The 19,933-nt window shown below is 39.2% G+C and overlaps 1 non-coding gene across 1 annotated transcript; it reads right to left on the bottom strand.

The window, feature by feature from the left end:
- Positions 1–11,754: 11,754 nt before the first annotated feature.
- On the bottom strand, positions 11,755–11,818 carry LOC127681872 (U7 small nuclear RNA). Its single transcript, XR_007977219.1, has one exon. It is a non-coding gene; the product is annotated as a U7 small nuclear RNA (small nuclear RNA).
- Between the last annotated feature and the right edge of the window lie 8,115 nt (positions 11,819–19,933).

Genomic DNA, 19,933 nt, shown 5'->3' with positions numbered 1-19,933 from the left:
GAGCATCGGCAAGATGTTCATGTGTCTAACAAATCACCAGAAACCCCATCTTTCAGGAAGACTATGCTTAAAATAGCAAGCTTCCATATCTTTTACTTGGGAAGAAAGAGTTTTTCCAAAGGTTTTCAAAACCCATATTTATCCTATGATTGAATCCTTTGAAAGAATGTTTATATCAAGATGCTTGAAGTGTAATTGACTTGCTCATTACTCTGTGCAACTAGAAGACACCACTCTCCATCTGTTTTAAAATGTGAACACCCACAATGACTAAAAGTGGCCATTTTCCCGTAAGTGTCTCTGTAGTGCTACAATATAATTCTGCTTATGAGCAGGGAATTTCTTACTGGCTCAACATCAGGTAGCTACAAAGCAAGACTCCTTTTACGCCACAGTACAAGTGAAGTGATCACTACAAAAAGCATTCTTTGTGTACAGCTGTTCGATGTGAATTTAGTCTTAGATACAGACACTGTAGGTTAGATGTAGCATGTCCCCCAAAGGCTCATGAGTAAAAAAGTCTGTAACCTCATGAAACAACACTCAAAGAAGTGACTCTATCCTGAGGGCTGGGACCTCACCAATGGATTCATTTATTGGTGTGTTCATGATCTGATTTGTCAAAGGGAGTGACAGAATCCTAGGAGAGGAGGCCTAGCTGGAATGTGTGCTTAGGAACATGTTCTTGGAGACTACATCTTTCTCCCATCCTCTTCTGGTTAAGCCACAAAATGAGCCCTCTTTTGTCTACCATTCACATTTTTTTTTTTTACCATTCACTCCCCACTATGATATTCAGACTTGCCTCCAGTCTACTGTGGTGAAGCCAGGCAACCACAGGTTGAAACTCTATAGTGATGATCGGAAGTAAAATGTTCTTCCCTCAGATGACTCTATTAGCTAGGTATGGAAGTCATACCTAGGATTCTGATATTTGGGAGGTTGAAACCAAAGGATGAGGAATTCTAGGTCAGACTCAGTTCATAATAAGTTTGGGATCAGTGTGAACTATATGAAACTTTATTTCAAAACCAGACAAAAAGAAAGTTGATTTCCTCAAGTACTTTGTCACAGAAATAGAAAGATAACACAGAAGATATATGTGTGTGTGTGTGTGTATGTATATATGTGTGTGTGTATGTTTATATATATATATATATATATATATATATATATATATATATATATATATATATATATATATATACTTACTGATATAAGTCTATACTTACTTATATAAGTAATGACATTATTCCTTAGACCTATCCCCCTTGGAGAAACTCTAGAAATTAAATGTCTCTGTACTTTGTTTAATTCTGTGTAACTTATTTTTTATTTGCTACATCCCCACTGATCATTAATTAAGACAGAACAAAATAGTATGGCACCCCTTATACCCACGTCTGGGCTACTGTTAATCCAGCAAACCATAACAGTGTTTGGAGGTCTGGTATATGATTTATAATATACAGGCATGGTATCAAAGAACCACTACCATCTTTAAGCACTGTAGCTTCTAAGTAAGCCATCTGGAGAAGAAGCGGCCTGAAAACTTGCCCACATTTTCCCAGGTTGGCAAACTGAACAGCAACCTTATTTCACTCTTTCTTTGGGCTCCATTAAGCCTACAGTTGCTGTGGTGCTTCCTCTGTCCAGTGGGTCAGCTCAAGCCATTCATCTCAGAAAAGAAAGCAGAATGGTACCCCAAAGGATTGGAGAGGAGGAACTGGAAGATGAGTAAGGGTAATAAAGGAATACAAAACCAGACTTATGAGGAGTGTTCTGTGGTTCAGTATGGTGTCTGACACTAATTAAGTATATATTATATAGTGTGTATAATCATACATATGTATATTTAAAACATAGAAAAATCTGAATGTTTTCCATACAAAGAAACAATCAATGAGGTTATATTTATTAGTGATATGCTTATTGTATATTGTATGTGTGTTAATTAACTATACTGTGGTACTTTCCCCCATGGGCCAGCTCATATCATTTATGTCATATATATACCATTTATGCATATGAATATATATGTACATATACATACACATATACATACTATATATGCATATATGCATATACTGAGTGTGTATATATATGTATATATACACACACATACACACACACATACACACATACACACACACACATACATATGAATTAAACTAGCCAATTATAGAGAGCTGAAGACATGAGGCAGAGTGTTAAGGTCAAAACACTTGCAGATGAAGCACCCTTGACCCAGTGACTGCAGGCCCACCTTTGTTCTATTCCATTCAATTCCTCAAAACTCAGGCAGTCTGACACTCACTACCCAAAAGTAACATGATCTTTTGCAAAGGAAATATTTGAGGGTTCCTGTCAAGCAACTTACTCGGAGCCTTTAAATCTGCAATGTAAATGCAAAGACTCTACCCACGCCATCAGAAGCTCCAATCCACTATTTCATCCTCTCATTCTGGACTATGGGCAGGCAATCAAGGATTAGCAACATCTGAGCACAGTCTTCAGTGTGGAGAGAAGAGAACAAGGCAAATGGCGGAAGCAAAGAAAATATTGGTAACCATCTTCAGTATCCTAAGAGGTTTAAGAAAAGATGGTGCAACAATAAAAGGTAAAAAGAAAAGGCTTTCAAAAGGCAAAGAAATGAACCAGCCATGGTCAGAACACTCCTCACTCTAAGCCTCAAGGAATCGAAGTTAGCAGACAGCAGTACCTGTGTGCCAATATTAGTCAATATTTGCTGAAGCCCTGTTTACAACCAAGAAATGGAGCCAGCACCTATGTCCACCAAAAAAATGAACAGATAAGGAAAATATGACTTTGCTTCTCTCCTTTGATTTTACTGATTAAAAAATTGAATTGAAATTATTAGTTTCAGAGCATTATTTTAGGAAGGAAACAGAGGCCAAGAAAAAAATGCACATCTCACTGACACATATAATTGAAAAATCTGATTTCTAGAACAACACTTGTTATAACAAATGACAACAGGGTTTTTTTTTTCTGTTTTGTTTTTGTTTTGTTTTAGGACAGGAGTCCTAACACATTGCCAAGGCTGGATCAGAGCTCCTGGGATCTTTTGATCGTTCTGTCTCAGCTACCCAAATTAGTTAGACTGCATGCAAATGCCACTGCACCTGGCCTAACAACTAATATTATTTATTATTAGCTAATCACCCTTATTCCTTACATTCTTAAAATTAACAAATATTATACTGATTGGATTTTGTGGTCTTGGGCATTAGGGCTCATTTCCTTAGATTTTGCTTGCACCTGCAGTGAGGACTGTTCACTCTAACAATGGGAGCATTTGATTGCAGCTTACACAAAAATGTTTCTAACACAAAGTTTCAGAAATGAGAAGAGTTAGGTATTCCATTGGAGGACCAGGTGGTAACCTCTCTTTCATCCACAACAGGAGAATCCAGTGTGTAGAGAGACAACTTTTTCTTTCAATGCCCATGCAAAGCTAAATATAATTTTAAAATCCCAGCATCATAGGAAGGGAAATAGACTACAAAATTCATGCACGTGCTCATTCTGTCCTGAGAATGAATATGACTTAGTGTATTCTGTTACCCTTCAAAAGGTACTGACACCTTTGAATGACTAACTTTCAAATGGGAAAGAAAATCGAATCCCCTCTGTACATGGAGGTCTGCCATTTCACTAAGGTGCTTCTTCTCTTCCTAGGCATTGGCAGCAGCCGCTTTCTTAGTAGAAGACTTGAGGGCAACTAAGATGGTGTGCTTAACATATTGATGATGAGAACAGGAAACAGAAACTAGTCAGGCAGTTTTAGGGTAAAGGATCCCTAAAGTTAACAACTTTTCTTTACTGAAAACTAGAAATGTCCCTGGCCTTGTCCTGAGGAGAGGCCAGAGTTGCCAGAAGTGCTTAAGACAACATGTCATAAGTTCTGTCCAAGCCAGAGGCAAGGGATGCCAGTAAGACAGTCTAGCCTCCTCTCATCTCTCCTCTCCTGCTTGAAAAGCATATTGGAGGATGTGTCAAAACTGAGGCACACGGACACCTAGCTGATGGACCAGCTGGATTCTGGCCAGTTCATCTCTGCTCTGTACTTCTAAAGTCTGTAAAGCCTTATGAACTCCAAGTTAGTACACCCCAAGGTTCACATTTCTGGGGTACCTGCTCCTGAAATTGTCTTCTTCCTCTTTAATCTCCCACCTCTCAATCAAATTCATTTCTAAATTCATCCTCAGTCCAGTAAGACAGGTCAGCAGGTAAAGGAACTTGCCAACAAGCCTAGCAACCTGAGCTCTATCTCTGGAAGAAGAGAGCAGACAAGTTGTCATTTAACCTGTACACATGTGCCATAGCACACATGTACCTGCACATACAAACATACACACACATACACACATGAACATGCAGACATGCACACAAACATACATATATACACACACACATACACACATACACACACACAACACACACACACATACACACACACACACACACACACACACACACACACACACACACACACCTTCCTATTTAATGAATTTAATGCTTGGAATTCATGAGATAAGGACCTACAAGCCACTAGCTCAGCGGTTGCTTTTGTCTGACCATGAACAGTCAGATCCCTAACCTCTGAGTTAGAATCCATTTGAGACTAGGAATCCTCCACTGTTTTCATAAATATCCCACTTTCTTTCTGTCAAAGTTTGCTTTCTTAAAAACGGAAAGTAGAGAGCGCTTTTCTAAGTCTTGCTTATCCTTCTGACCATTTCAGCTTTCTATGTAGTAGATGTCTGTCTTAGATCCAGTTCTATTGCTATGAAAAATTAATGCAACCAAGGCTACTTAAAAAAGAAGGCTTATGGTTTTAGAGGGTATCTTAGTTGGGACTTCTATTTCTGTGATAAAATGTCATGACCCAAAGCAAAATAGAGAGGAAAGAGTTTATTTCAATTTATATGTCCTGATCATATTAAGAAGGAAGTCAGGACAAGAACCTGGAGGCAGAAGCTGATACAGAGGCCATACAGGAGTTCTCTTTACTGACTTGCTCCCCATGGCTTGCTCAGCCTGCTTTCTCATAGCATGTAGGACAACAAGCCTATGGGTGCTACATTCATAATGGGCCGGCCCCTCCCACATCAAAAACTAATTGTAAAAATCCCCTGTAGACTTACTCACAGACCAATCTTGTCCTGATAGTTTTCAGTTGAGGTAATCAGTTCTCAAATGAATCTAGCCTATGTCAAGTTATCATAAAACTAGTCAGCACAAACAAAGGGTTAAAATCCATACTGACAGAGTGAACAGCTGAGCCCTTACATTGTGATCTACATTGATAATGTCCTAGAGTCAGCACTAGGAATCATTTGAAATCTCAGGCCTGCCTCCAGTGGCATACCTCATTCATGTCTCCTAATCCTTTCTAAATAACTCCACCAACTGGTGACCAAGTATTTAAAGATAGGGGCCATTCTCATTGAAACCACATTCTACTCCATGGCCCCCATAGGACTGCAGGCAAATCATAATGCATTTAGTACAAATTCAGAAGATCCATAGTCTTTCACAATCTCAACATTGTTTAAAAGTATGAAGTCTCTTCTGAAACTCAAAGCAGTATCTTAGTTATAATTCTGTGTAAAATAAAAAAGTGTGCTATCACCTTAAAAAAGTAATGGCACAGAATATAAATTACCATTTTTTGTCTTTGATTCATTTATTAATTTTTTATTTTCTATATTCTTTGTTTACATTCCAAATGATTTTCCCTTTACTGGTTCTCCCCTCCTCATAAGTCCCATAAGCCCTCTTCCCTCCACCTGTTCCCCAATCAACCCCCTCCCATTTCTATGTCCTGGTAATCACCTACATTGCTGCATCAAGCCTTTCCAGGACCAGGGCCCTCTCCTTCCTTCTTCTTGGGAATCATTTGATATGTAAATTGTATCTTGGGTATCCAGAGATTCTGGGCTAATATCCACTTATCAGTGACTGCATTCCTGTAGAGGCCAGCTCACACATCTTAATCGTGGGTTCTCTGGAAGGAAAGATGGGTAAGGAACAGGCTGCAAGAGAAATTACATGGAGAGACACGAAACACATGGCTTTTGGTTCAAGTCTCCATCTTTAATAATGCCTCTCTCCCAAGAAACAAAGGCAGACCAAGCCCCTGCCCTGAAGGCTGGAAACCGGTTCTTCTTGTTCTTCAGGAGGTGGGTGGTCAGGTTGCTGACTTGAGAGCAGTGGGCAGGGGGAAGTCACAATTCCTCCCTTCTATTCTTGAGAGAAGTGGGCAGGGGAAGGTCACACATTCTATGTGTGTTCTTTTGTGAATGAGTTACCTCACGTAGGATGATATTTTCCAGTTCCAACCATTTGTCTAAGAATTTCATGAATTCATTGGTTTTTAATTGCTGAGTAGTATTCCATTTTATAAATATACCACATTTTCTGTATCCATTCCTCCACTGAGGGACATCTGAGTTCTTTCCAGCTTCTGGCTATTATAAATAAGGCTGCTATGAACATAGTGCATATGTCCTTATTGCATGCCAGGGAATCCTGTGTGTATATGCCCAGGAGTGGTATAGCAGGGTCCTACAGAAGTGTCATGCCCGGATTTCTGAGGAACCATCAGGCTGATGTCCATAGTGGTTGTACCATCTTGCAATCCCACCATCAGTGGAGGAGTGTTCCTCTTTCTCCACATCCTTGCCAACACCTGCTGCCTCTTGAGTTTTTAATCTTAGCCATTCTGACTAGTGTGAGGTGAAATCTCAGGGTTGTTTTGATTTGCATTTCCCTAATGACTAATGATGTTGAACATTTCTTAAGGTGCTTCTCAGCCAGCTGAACTCCAAGTGGATCAAGGACCTCCACATAAAACCAGACACACTGAAACTAATAGAAAAGAAGCTGGGGAAGAGCCTTGAGCACATGGGCACAGGGGAAAATTTCCCGAACAGCTTATGCTCGAAGATCAAGAATAGACAAATGGGACTTCATAAAATTACAAAGTTTCTGTAAGGCAAAGAACACTGTCAAAAGGACAAAACAGCAACCAACAAATTGGGAAAAGATCTTCACCAACTCTACATCAGACAGAGGATTAATATCCAATATATACAAAGAACTCAAGAAGTTAGACTCCAGAGAGCCAAATAACCCTATTAAAAAATGGGGTACAGAGCTGAACACTACCATTTTTAAAGAGAGTAATAGGGTCATGCTGAGGAAATATTTAGCCAAAACAAGACTGAAACCCAACAGGACAAACTTTAAATTCTGTGGCCCTATGTCTGCAGTTTTCTACCTTGGGTAGGTTCCATTCTTTGTATGCAACTCTCTGTGGTAAATGTCCCACAACTATCCAACTTCCAAAATGATGGGGTTTCCATTGCAAGCCAAGCTTCATTTTCACAGCTTTTCACAATGGCTTCTCAGGGACTCCCTTACCATGCACCCTCTCTTGGCAGCTCTCAACAAAGAAAAAAGATTTTACAACCCATTTACTCTTATATCGTTCATGACTCTAAAGCCAGAACCAGATGGGTGCCACTGTCAAGTAGGACTACCAACTAGAGATAAACCCTGGCACCTTTAGATCTTATTTATAGCAACTTTGATTTGTTTTTATTTTTAAGAAGCACAAAATTCTCTCAGCCCTTATTTTAAAGGCCTCCCTTTAACCTTCTCAACTCTTCTAGTACAAGCCTTGGCTCCAAGATGAAATATCCTGGTGTGTTTTCACTTTAAACTGTGTATTTCATGTTTCTTTTTGCTCCACTTGCTCTTCTTAATTGTAGACCTGCATAAAAGTGATTACTAATAACAATATCTTGTCTACTTCCTCTTCTTCCTCCTCCTTCTTCTCCTTCCTCTTCTCCCTCTTCCTCCTGAGAATTACTTTCCCAAAATCCATCTTTAGGGTAAGAGGGATCAAATATAGCTAACTATGCAAATTATTTCCTATTGTATATATTATAACCATGTGCTTCTGGAACAATTCATGCATCTGCTTACAAAGAAATCATTGTTGTGGAAAACTATGAATCTTTTCTGGAAGTAGACAAGGTTGATCCATTTATAACACTACAACTAATACTGAGGCATGCAAATTCCCAATACTACTAGGACTGTACTTCCTAAACACCACTGGAATTGACTCATTTATAAAAACTGTGAAGTAAATATAATTGGGTGTGTGTTTGTGTGTGTGTGTGTGTGTGAGAGAGAGAGAGAGAGAGAGAGAGAGAGAGAGAGAGAGGAGAGGGAGAGAAAGAGAATAATGAAGGACTTTTGCATATATGTCTGCTTGCTTGGGTTTATTTGGCTTGATTACTTTACATAATAAACAGTAGTTTTTAGAGACCCAGTTGTCTAAGCATGTAAGAATTACAAGTTGTAAAGGTATTTTATATCTGCTGTTATAATCATAAAAACCAAGTATTTGTTTCATATGTGTACTGTGTTTGAATGTTGGAAAAAATAATTAAAAATCCAAATCCTCTTTACCACAGGACTTTGGGGAAGAAAGCTATGGAGTAAGCACTAGGCATGGATATGATGCATATCATAGGCAGCTGATAAGAATTTGAACTCAGAAATCAATCTCAGTACTGAGGCCTATGTAGAATGTTAAGGCCTAGGCAACTGTTACCTGCCTAGCTTGCCATTCTGTGCTGTTCCTAATATTATAAGAAGTTTTTCTCATATGTTGTTTGTGCTGTTACTAGGAAACCTTCTCATGCCCAAGTTGATTACATATTCTGTTATGTTCTGTGCCCCTGGAAACCAATCACTACAGAAGTCAGAACTACTTTGTGTAGTTAGTCACAATGAGTTTGGACTCGAACCAACCACCCAGCAGCACTTCCTATATTTATGTGTGAGCTCTTATGGCATTTGTTTCTATAAGCTGTCCCTGAGATGGATACCAACATAAGGCAGACATCTGCCCTAATATAAGGAGCTATTTCAAATAAGACTTTCATTTTGATTAAGCAGTCTAGAAAAATTTAAGTTCCCAAAACCTTCCCAGGAACTGATATCCTATTTGGCAGAAAGTGATATGTAGATGGGTAACTGATATCCTGGTTGGCAAGTTAAGACATGAATATTAGGTAAGGCAAGTCCCCTGCCGCAGTTGAATACCCCAACCAATGGGAGCAGAATAAATGTACAACAAAGACATGTTCCTAAGGAAATCCCCTAGATCCTGATTGGTGGAATGACTTGGCATAGATGTTTGTAGATCTCTGGCTTTAAAAGCTATAGCATCTTGATTCTGGGTAATAGTTCAGCTCCTGAGTCTGTACTACGGTCTTGATCAGTCAGTCCTGGAGCATAAACTATCCCTGTCCACCTAAAATTGGTGTTTGAATGGTTTGTGGCACAACTCCTGGACCCCAACACCCAGGCTTCTGTATAGCCAAACAGGGACAAACCCTTAAACAATAACTAGTCCTGAGTAATCTGACTTCCAGTCAACATCTCTAGTTCTCTGGTCTCTGACAGAACTTAACATTGGTGAGATCATTTGTCTCAATCCACCTTCATCAACAAGTTGCTTACAAGAAGATGATGTGTTTCAAGTCTTCTGATGAACACATCCCACTGGGAAAACAAAACCTACTATCTTCTGCATTCACGGTTTCGCTCAAACAGCTTACTCCCTTGCTCTGATTTGGAAGTGTTCTATCTGTAACGAATCAGGGCCTGACTAGCTAACCTTCAAGCATGCCACTATTCTACCCCCTAAAAAAAAAGCTCACTTCTGTAAGTTTTGCCCCCCTGAAGGGGGAGGGCCATCTGTTCTCTCTTTCCATCCTGGGTACAGGATGGCAGATTCAAGGAAAGCCTATTCAGCTCCTAGTTAATATCGTCTGGTGTACTTTCTTTCAGTTAATATTGCCACCGAGTTTATTTGAAGAAGAAACCAATTGTTCATAGCTTCCTGCTTCCACAGCTTAGAGAAAAGTGCCCTAGGAGGCACCTGCACTCCTACAGGGAATGGTATATGGGATGTATCTTGCTAGATGATTTTGTAATAAAGGGATGGCATGACCTTAGGAGAAACTTGCTGTTTCTATGCCAAACAATCAGGGTTAATTAGAGAAAACCTTGCCAATGTCAAAGAAAACCTTTTTTAAAAAATGGAATAAAGGAGACATTAATCAGATAATTGGTATCAGTCTCTGTTTACCTAGTCACCATGACTGACCACCTTAGCTTCAGCATTTGCCTAACTGCTGATTGTTATCCTAAGTGGGACTAATGATGGAATCCTGCATCCTCAACTGCATAGCCAATTCCATTAATCCAGGAATAAACTCAGTCAAGCTACTAGTCCTTAGAACCAACTATGTTCCCCTAGAAGAGAACAAGTCTTGATTCATGGTCATAGAATAATAAGTGGGGAAAGTGACAGGACAAGATAGTGCAGAGGTTCCTCCATCTTGTATTCTTGCTGGGACCATTTTGGGATTAGCTAGAATTTGATCTCCTTAATGAAGAATCTGATGAAAAATTACTCAACTCTATGCTAGGATGCCATGAAATGATAGAAAATAATACAGCGTAACTCTAATGACCCCAAGAAATCAGGAGTTTAAAATGCTATCTCATTTTGTTAGAAACTAGGTAAAAGATCATCTTCCAGAGCCCACCCTTTGTTTAGACCTAGCAGAAAGGCCTTGAATAGGTGATCCTGGCCCCATAGAGTAACTGGAAATGAGCTAAGCTTATCTTGCTTCTGTAAACTTACGCCATTACCCCTAAGCAGGAGTTCATGCAGCTGTAGACATTATAGGAAACTAATTGGTCCATTGAGAGCGGGCTCCGATAATTTAAACCAATTGGCCTAAAAACTATGGAGTGGTACAAATCAATTGGCTCCCATTTCTCGGGCTCTCCATGCTAAGAAATGATTGGTTTGTGATTCACAGGCTCTGTCATAAGCTTATAAAAGCTGTCACACTCGGGGTCCATAGTCCTCTAACCCTGCGTGGTGCACGGCTATGGAACCGGGAATAAAGAAATCCTCATGCTATTGCATCGAGACCGTTTCTCATGAGTGATTTGGGTGTTGCCTTCCGGGGCGTGGGGTGCTAGGGCACCCTCGGTTTTTGGGGGTCTTACAGCCACAGATAACTTAGCTTCTGTTAAACTGCTTGCTTATACAAAACCTCCCTGTGCAACTTCTTGAGCAAGATACCAGGATGCAGTTTTTGCCTTTTAAAAACTCCTACTTGGGCTAGAGAGATGGCTCAGTGGTTAATAGCACTGACAGTTCTTCCAGAGGTCCTGAGTTCAATTCCTAGCAACCACATGGTGGCTCACAACCATCTGGAATGGGATCCGATACACTTTTCTGGTATATGTCTGAAGACAGCTGCAGTGCACTCATATAAAGAAACATAAATAAATCTTTAAAAAGAAAAAGCCCTACTCTAAAAACTGAACACTGCACTTGGGTCCCAAATACCTGAGTGTGCCAAGGACAAGCCTCAGCTTGGCCTTCAAAGGCAGGAGTGCTTGGGAACTGTGAAAGAATGACTCAAAGTAAATCAAGGGTACAAGCTGACAGCCTTGTAGTCTGCTCAAGATGGCTCCCTAGACAGCTCTGCATAGATAGCTTTTGGCTCTGTAGTCTGCTTGAGATAGCTCTATGCTAGAGACAGCTGTCTTGTGGTAGAAAAGTTCTAAAAGTTCTCTGGATAGCTCATGGATTTCAGAAAAGCTGATAGAAAAAAATTTCTTGGATTTTCTAACAAAAGTCAGAAATCCTGATAGAAAAATTCTAAAAGATCTGTGTTCACTCTCCAAGTAGTTCTCTCTGGTTAGCTCTTTCTTACAGACTGAAGACCAGTATTTTATTTACATGTCAATTCAGTTTTCTGTTCCAGCTTCCATTTTGATTATCCCACAAATTAGCATTGTATGATCTTAGTGCCTTAATTCTTAGAAGACAGCAAGTACACCTTTTTAACATTGCAAATGAATTCAGAAATCTACCTGCCTTTGTAAGCAGAAACAATAAACTTAGCTGTGAGGGATTCTATCCTGAGATTACCATTCCCACCAGCCTGCACTTAAATTTCATCTCTTCAAGACTGACCTTGAACTCAGGAATCTGCCTATTTTTATAAGCACAAACAATAAATTTAACTGGGTGGAATCTTGCCCTGTGATTACCATTCCCTAAATTTCTTTATCTCCTTCCTTAATATCTTTCTGACAAGTTGGTTCATAGAGCATTTACCTCTGTTGTTTTAGTGTTCAGTGAAGCCCCTCATATAATTCATATTGCATCCTTATATTTTGCAAGTTGAGAAATTATACATTCTTGAATTTATATTTTCAGAGTTTTTTTCCACAGCCTTAAGGGCTATTCTGAAGGTCACAGCATTTACCATTTTGCTAAGGACACAGGACATCCTCCTGGACTCATGCTGTCTCTGATTATCACGGAGTTCTTAACCTTGACAGAGAAGACAGTCCCCCAAAGAAAAAACATAAAGTATAATATACAAACAAGCCTTAAGTCTAGCAACCATCAACAATGGTAGAGGTTCACACCCTGCTGGCTCTGTTCCAGTGGTAGGAACCATGCTATATCATCCCTTGAATGCCCAAGCAGTACTTGGCATGAGTGTAGTCCCAGGCAGCTGGAATAAATACTTCAGTTGGCTGAATAGTTGTCTCTGTATGCTATGGAAGTATAAGCAAAACCAAAAATATCCAAAGTCTACAAAGGTACAAAAGAAAGTGAACAATTTGATTGTGGAAATTTTTAACTAGAGAGTGATACTGTCATGGAAAATCTAGTAAAGACATTGCAAATCCATAAAGAAGTCTCTTCAGTGCCTAACTGGACCTGCTATTACATTCATGTTTCAAGAGGGAAAAGTGAATTTATATACACCTGAAAATAGGGGAGAACTGAGGTTAGTTTTGTTAGTTCTCAGAACCTTCAGACTGGCTGTTATCTTTCCTAAGCCTTACAGGTCTGAGAAACATTCCCAAGTTATGAGACTTACCAAGAAGCTTAAGAAAGGAGTGCATGATAGATATGATAGATTGAACAGAAGACATCACAAAGACAGCCATACTCATACTTGAGAAGCAGGGGACTCTCATGCGTCCCTCAAAAGATGCTATGTGCTTGAAAAATGTGTATGTACCAAAGATAACCAGTGAAAACTTGAGAGCATTGTGGTTTTACCAAATGCTTAATATAATTAAGATTCTCAGTAACTACACACAGACACACACACACACACACACATTAAAATAAGTAAACTTTTCATCAGAATCAGATTGAATTTCTTGTGCCACCATTGGAAGTAACACAATAAATAGCATCCAAGTCACTATGTTTTCTTGCTGTTTATAACATAACACCAGTTACTGTTTTGTGTGAATAAAACTAAAAAGATCCGTGCTATAAGGGAAATCACAGAGAGTAGAAAATTCCCATATTTAAGTGGATGATTTTTTTTGAAGATTATGCTTTTGTTACAAAACAAAGTAATGAATTTCATTGTGGCATGGGATGCAGACATATGTGGTCATTCATTGTTCTTTTGTTCCTCTCCCCAGTTGCCTTCCCTAAGGTCCACTTCATGTGGCTGCCTTTCTAGCTAGTCTGCTTTTCTGCTCTTCCATACTTGTATTCTTTTAGCCTTTTTTCTACCTCCCTCAAGATCTCATCCCTCCTATCTCATAATCTCCTTTCTAGTTTCGTTAGCTACAAATATGTACACACAAATATGTATACATGTACACCCAAAGTTCAAGTTTAGTTTCCACATAAGAGACAACATAAAGTTGTTGCCTGAGTCTAGAATTTCTCTTAATTTAATGATTTCCAGTGATGTTCATTCTCCTGAAAATTTCAGGCTTTCATTTTCCCTTTACAACAGCACAAGCTCCTATATGTGCCATGGTTTACCTGTGTTTCATCTGTTGATGGGAATTTAGTCATGTTCCCCTTCCCAGTTACTATAAATATAATAAAGCAGATTGTTATAATTAAGACAGATAAATTCAAAAAAGTGTAGATTATTATATAAGATGCCTAACGATTTCCAGATCCAGAAAATCTAGAATTTTTCCATAGTGAACCTTCATTATTTGACTCAAAATGTGACCTATGACAGGCTAAAACAAACTACATGGTTGGTTAAAATTTTCTACTTAGAAATGATTTTAAAGCCTGAGGTGGGAGCTACACAGTTCAATAGGTAAAAGTATTCTTTTTTTTAATTATTCAATATATTTTATTTACATTTCAAATGATTTCCCCTTTTCTAGCCCCCCACTCCCCGAAAGTCCCATAAGCCCCCTTCTCTCCCCTTGTCATCCCACCCACCCCTTCCCACTTCCCCGTTCTGGTTTTGCCAAATATTGCTTCACTGAGTCTTTCCAGATCAAGGGTCCACTCCTCCTTTCTTCTTGTACCTCATTTGATGTGTACATTATGATTTGGGTATTCCAATTTTCTAGGTTACTATCCACTTATTAGTGAGTGCATACCATGATTCACCTTTTGAGTCTGGGTTACCTCACTTAGTATGATGTTCTCTAGCTCCATCCATTTGCCTAAGAATTTCATGAATTCATTGTTTCTAATGGCTGAATAGTACTCCATTGTGTAGATATACCACATTTTTTGCATCCACTCTTCTGTTGAGGGATACCTGGGTTCTTTCCAGCATCTGGTAATTATAAATAGGGCTGCTATGAACATAGTAGAGCATGTATCCTTATTACATGGTGGGGAATCCTCTGGGTATATGCCCAGGAGTGGTATAGCAGGATCTTCTGGAAGTGAGGTGCCCAGTTTTCTGAGGAACCACCAGACTGATTTCCAGAGTGGTTGTACCAATTTGCAACCCCACCAGCAGTGGAGGAGTGTTCCTCTTTCTCCACACCCTCTCCAACACCTACTGTCTCCTGAATTTTTAATCTTAGCCATTCTGACTGGTGTAAGGTGAAATCTCAGGGTTGTTTTGATTTGCATTTCCGTAATGACTAATGAAGTTGAGCATTTTTTAAGATGATTCTCTGCCATACAAAGTTCTTCGGGTGAGAATTGCTTGTTTAACTCTGTACCCCATTTTTTAATAGGGTTGTTTGGTTTTCTGGAGTCTAACTTCTTGAGGTCTTTATATATATTGGATATTAGCTCTCTATCTGAAGATCTTTTCCCAATTTGTTGGTTGCCGATTTGTCCTTTTGATGGTGTCCTTTGCAGTACAGAAACTTTGTAATTTTATGAGGTCCCATTTGTTAATTTTTGATCTTAGAGCATACGCTATTGGTGTTCTGTTCAGAAACGTTCTCCCTATACCGATGTCCTCAAGGGTCTTCCCCAGTTTCTTTTCTATTAGCTTCAGAGTGTCTGGCTTTATGTGGAGGTCCTTGATCCATTTGGATTTGAGCTTAGTACAAGGAGACAAGGATGGGTCAATTCGCATTCTTCTGCATGCTGACCTCCAGTTGAACCAGCACCATTTGTTGAAAAGGCTGTCTTTTTTCCATTGGATGTTTTCAGCCCCTTTGTCGAAGATCAAGTGGCCATAGGTGTGTGGGTTATTTCTGGATCTTCAATCCTCTTCCATTGATCTGCCTGCCTGTCACTGTACCAATACCATGCAGTTTTTAACACTATTGCTCTGTAGTATTGCTTGAGGTCAGGGATACTGATCCCCCCAGATTTTCTTTTGTTGCTGAGAATAGTTTTAGCTATCCTGGGTTTTTTGTTATTCCAGATGAATTTGATAATTGCTCTTTCTAACTCTGTGAAGAATTGAGTTGGGATTTTGATGGGTATTGCATTGAATCTGTATATTGCTTTTGGCAAAATGGCCATTTTAACTATATTGATTCTACCGATCCACGAGCATGGAAGGTTTTCACATTTTTTGAGGTCTTCTTCCATTTCCTTCTTCAGAGTCTTGAAGTTCTTGTCATACAGATCTTTCACATGTTTGGTAAGAGTCACCCCAAGATACTTTATACTGTTTGTGGCTATTGTGAAGGGGGTCATTTCCCTAATTTCTTTCTCAGCCTGCTTATCCTTTGAGTATAGGAAGGCCACTGATTTGCTTGAGTTGATTTTATAACCTGCCACTTTGCTGAAGTTGTTTATCAGTTGTAGGAGTTCTCTAGTGGAGTTTTGTGGGTCACTTAGGTAGACTATCATGTCATCTGCAAATAATGACAGTTTGACTTCTTCCTTTCCGATTTGTATCCCTTTGACCTCCTTATGTTGTCGAATTGCCCGAGCTAGTACCTCAAGTACAATATTGAAAAGATAAGGAGAAAGGGGGCAGCCCTGTCTAGTCCCTGATTTTAGTGGAATTGCTTCAAGTTTCTCTCCATTTAGTTTGATGCTGGCTACCAGTTTGCTGTATATTGCTTTTACTATGTTTAGGTATGGGCCTTGAATTCCTGTTCTTTCCAAGACTTTAAGCATGAAAGGATGCTGAATTTTGTCAAATGCATTTTCAGCATCCAATGAAATGACCATGTGGTTTTTTTCTTTGAGTTTGTTTATGTAGTGGATTGCATTGATGGATTTTCGTATATTGAACCAACCCTGAAATCCTGGGATAAAGCCTACTTGATCAAGGTGGATGATCGGTTTGATGTGTTCTTGGATTCGGTTGGCAAGAATTTTATTGAGTATTTTTGCATCGATGTTCATAAGGGAAATTGGCCCGAAGTTCTCTTTCTTTGTTGGATCTTTGTGTGGTATTGGTATCAGCGAAATTGTGGCTTTGTAGAAGGAATTGGGTAGTGTTCCTTCTGTTTCTATTTTGTGGAATAGTTTGAGGAGTATTGGTGTTAAGTCTTCTTTGAAGGTCTGATAGAATTCTGCACTGAAACCATCTGGTCCTGTGCTTTTTTTTGGTTGGAAGACTTTCTATGACTCCTTCTATTTCATTAGGCATTATGGGACTGTTTAGATGATCTATTTGGTCCTGATTTAATTTTGGTATTTGGTATCTGTCAAGGAAATTGTCCATTTCCTCCAGATTCTCCAGTTGTGTTGAGTACAGGCTCTTGTAGTAGGATCTGATGATTTTTTGGATTTCCTCAGTTTCTGTTCTTATATCCCCCTTTTCATTTCTAAGTTTGTTAATTTGGATACTTTCTCTGTGCCCTTTGGTCAGTCTGGCTAAGGGTTTATCTATCTTGTTGATTTTCTCAAAGAACCAGCTCCTGGATTCTTTGATTCTTTGTATGGTTCTCTTTGTTTCCAATTGATTAATTTCAGCCCTGAGTTTGATGATTTCCTGTCTTCTACTCCTCCTGGGTGAATTGACTTCTTTTTGTTCTAGGACTTTCAGGTGTGTCGTTAAGCTGCTAGTGTATGCTCTCTCCATTTTCTTTTTGAAGGCACTCAGGGCTATGAGTTTTCCTCTTAGCACTGCTTTTATTGTGTCCCAAAGATTTGGGTATGTTGTGCCTTCATTTTCATTAAATTCTAAAAAGTCTCTGATTTCTTACTTTATTTCTTCTTTGGCCAAGGTGTCATTGAGGAGAGTATTGTTCAGCCTCCATGTGTATGTGGGCTTTCTGTTGTTTTTGTTGCTATTGAAAACCACTCTTACTCCATAGTGATCTGATAAGAGGCATGGGATTAGTTCGATCTTCTTATATTTGTTGAGGTCTGTCTTGTGGCCAATTATATGGTCGATTTTGGAGCAGGAACCACGAGGTGCTGAGAAAATGGTATATCCTTTTGCTTTAGGGTGAAATGTTCTATAAATATCAGTTAAATCCAATTGGTCCAAAGTTTCAATTAGTTTTATTGTGTCCCTGTTTAGTTTCTGTTTTCCTGATTGGTCCATTGAGGAGAGTGGAGTGTTGAAGTCCCCCACAATTATTGTGTTAGGTGCAATGTGGGCTTTGAGCTTTAGTAAAGTTTCTTTTACGAATGAGGATGCCCTTGCATTTGGCGCATAGATGTTCAGAATTGAAAGTTCTTCTTGGTGGATTTTTCCTTTGACCAGCAAGAAGCGTCCTTCTGTGTCTCTTTTGATGACTTTAGGTTGAAAGTCAATTTTATATGATATTAGAATGGCTACTCCTGCTCGTTTCCTGTGACCATTGGCTTGTAAGATTGTCTTCCAGACTTTTACTCTAAGGTAGTTTTTATCTTTGACACTGAGGTGTGTCTCCTGTATGCAGCAAATTTTAGGGTCCTGTTTCCTTATCCAGTCTGTTAGTCTATGTATTTTTTGGGGGGAATTGAGACCATTGATGTTAAGAGATATTAAGGAATAGTGATTATTACTTCCTATCATTTTTGATGTTCTTTTTTTATTTGAGTGGTTATCTTCTTTTGGGTTTGATGAAGGAAGGTAACTATCTTGCTTTTTCCAGGATGTAGTTTCCCTCCTTGTATTGGAGTTTTCCTCCTATTATTCTTTGCAGAGTTGGGTTTGTGGAAAGATATTGTGTAAATTTGGTTTTGTCATGGAATATCTTGGTTTCTCCATCTATGGTGAATGAGAGTTTTTCTGGGTATAGTAGTCTTGGCTGACATTTGTATTCTCTTAGAATCTGCATGAGATCTGCCCAGGATCTTCTAGCTTTCATGGTCTCTGGTGAGAAGTCTGGTGTGATTCTGATAGGTCTTCCTTTATATGTTACTTGGCCTTTTTCTCTTACTGCCTTTAATATTCTTTCTTTGTTTAGTGCATTTGGGGTTTTAATTATTATGTGGCGAGAGGTATTTCTGCTCAGGTCCAGTCTGTTTGGAGTTCTATAGGCTTCTTGTATATTCATAGGCATCTCTCTCTTTAAGTTAGGAAAGTTTTCTTCCATAATTTTGTTGAAGATATTTGCTGGCCCTTTCAGTTGTAAATCTTCACTCTCATCTATACCTATAATCCTTAGGTTTGGTCTTCTCATTGTATCCTGGATTTCCTGGATGTTCTGGGATACAAGCTTTTTGCATTTTGCATTTTCTTTGACAGTTGAGTCAATGGTTTCTATGGTATCTTCAGCATCTGAGATTCTTTCTTCCATCTCTTGTATTCTGTTGTTGATATTTGCATCTATGGCCCCTGATTTCATCTCAAGGTTTTCTATCTCCAAAGTTGTCTCCCTTTGTGATTTCTTAGTTGTTTCTACTTCTGTTTTTAGATCCAGGATGGTTTTGCTCAGTTCCATCATTTGTTTGTTTGTGTTTTCCTGTAATTCTTTAAGAGATTTTTGTGTTTCCTCTTTCATGACTTCTGCCTCTTGACTCAAGTTCTCCTGCATTTCTTTAAGTTTTTTTTTTGTTTTTTTTGTTTTTGTTTTTGTTTTGTTTGTTTGTTTGTTTGTTTTTGTTTTTGTTTTTTTTTGCCTTTCTTCTTTATTGCCTTCTATCTCTTGGGCCTTATTCTCCTGCATTTCTTTAAGAGATTTTTGTGCTTCCATTATATGGGTTTCTAGATTATTCATGTTCCCCTGTATTTCTTTAAGAGCTTCGTTCATGTCCTTTTTGTGTTCTTCTAGCAGCATCATGAACAGTGATTTTAAATCCAAATCTTGTTTCTCTGGTGTGTTGGCATAACCAGGACTTGCTGATGCTGGAGAATTTGGTTCAGATGCTGCCATATTGCCTAGATTTCTGTTAGTAGCGTTCCTGAGTTTGCCCTTTGCCATCTTGTTCTCTGGAGCTACTTGGTCTTGTCTCTGGCTGGTGTTTCAGCCTCCTGAGAGACTCTAGGGCTATTTCTGCAACACTGGATGGCAGGGTTTCCCCTGTTGCAGATTGCTGATGTGCTGTCCTCCTCTTGGGTGCTTTTGCAGCCCTAGTGTGTTTTGCCCCAGATTGTGACTGTGAACAAGATGGTGCCCGTTTGCTCCTTCAGGGAGTGCTGAGGCTGTATGCTGCGTGAACCTTTTCTGCGTGCTGATCACTCTGCTG

This window comes from Apodemus sylvaticus, chromosome 3 (genome assembly GCF_947179515.1).
Source record: "Apodemus sylvaticus chromosome 3, mApoSyl1.1, whole genome shotgun sequence".
Taxonomy (NCBI): Eukaryota; Metazoa; Chordata; class Mammalia; order Rodentia; family Muridae; genus Apodemus; species Apodemus sylvaticus.
The sequence above is the reverse complement of the archived record's forward strand: the minus strand, read 5'-3'. Positions and strand labels throughout refer to the sequence as shown.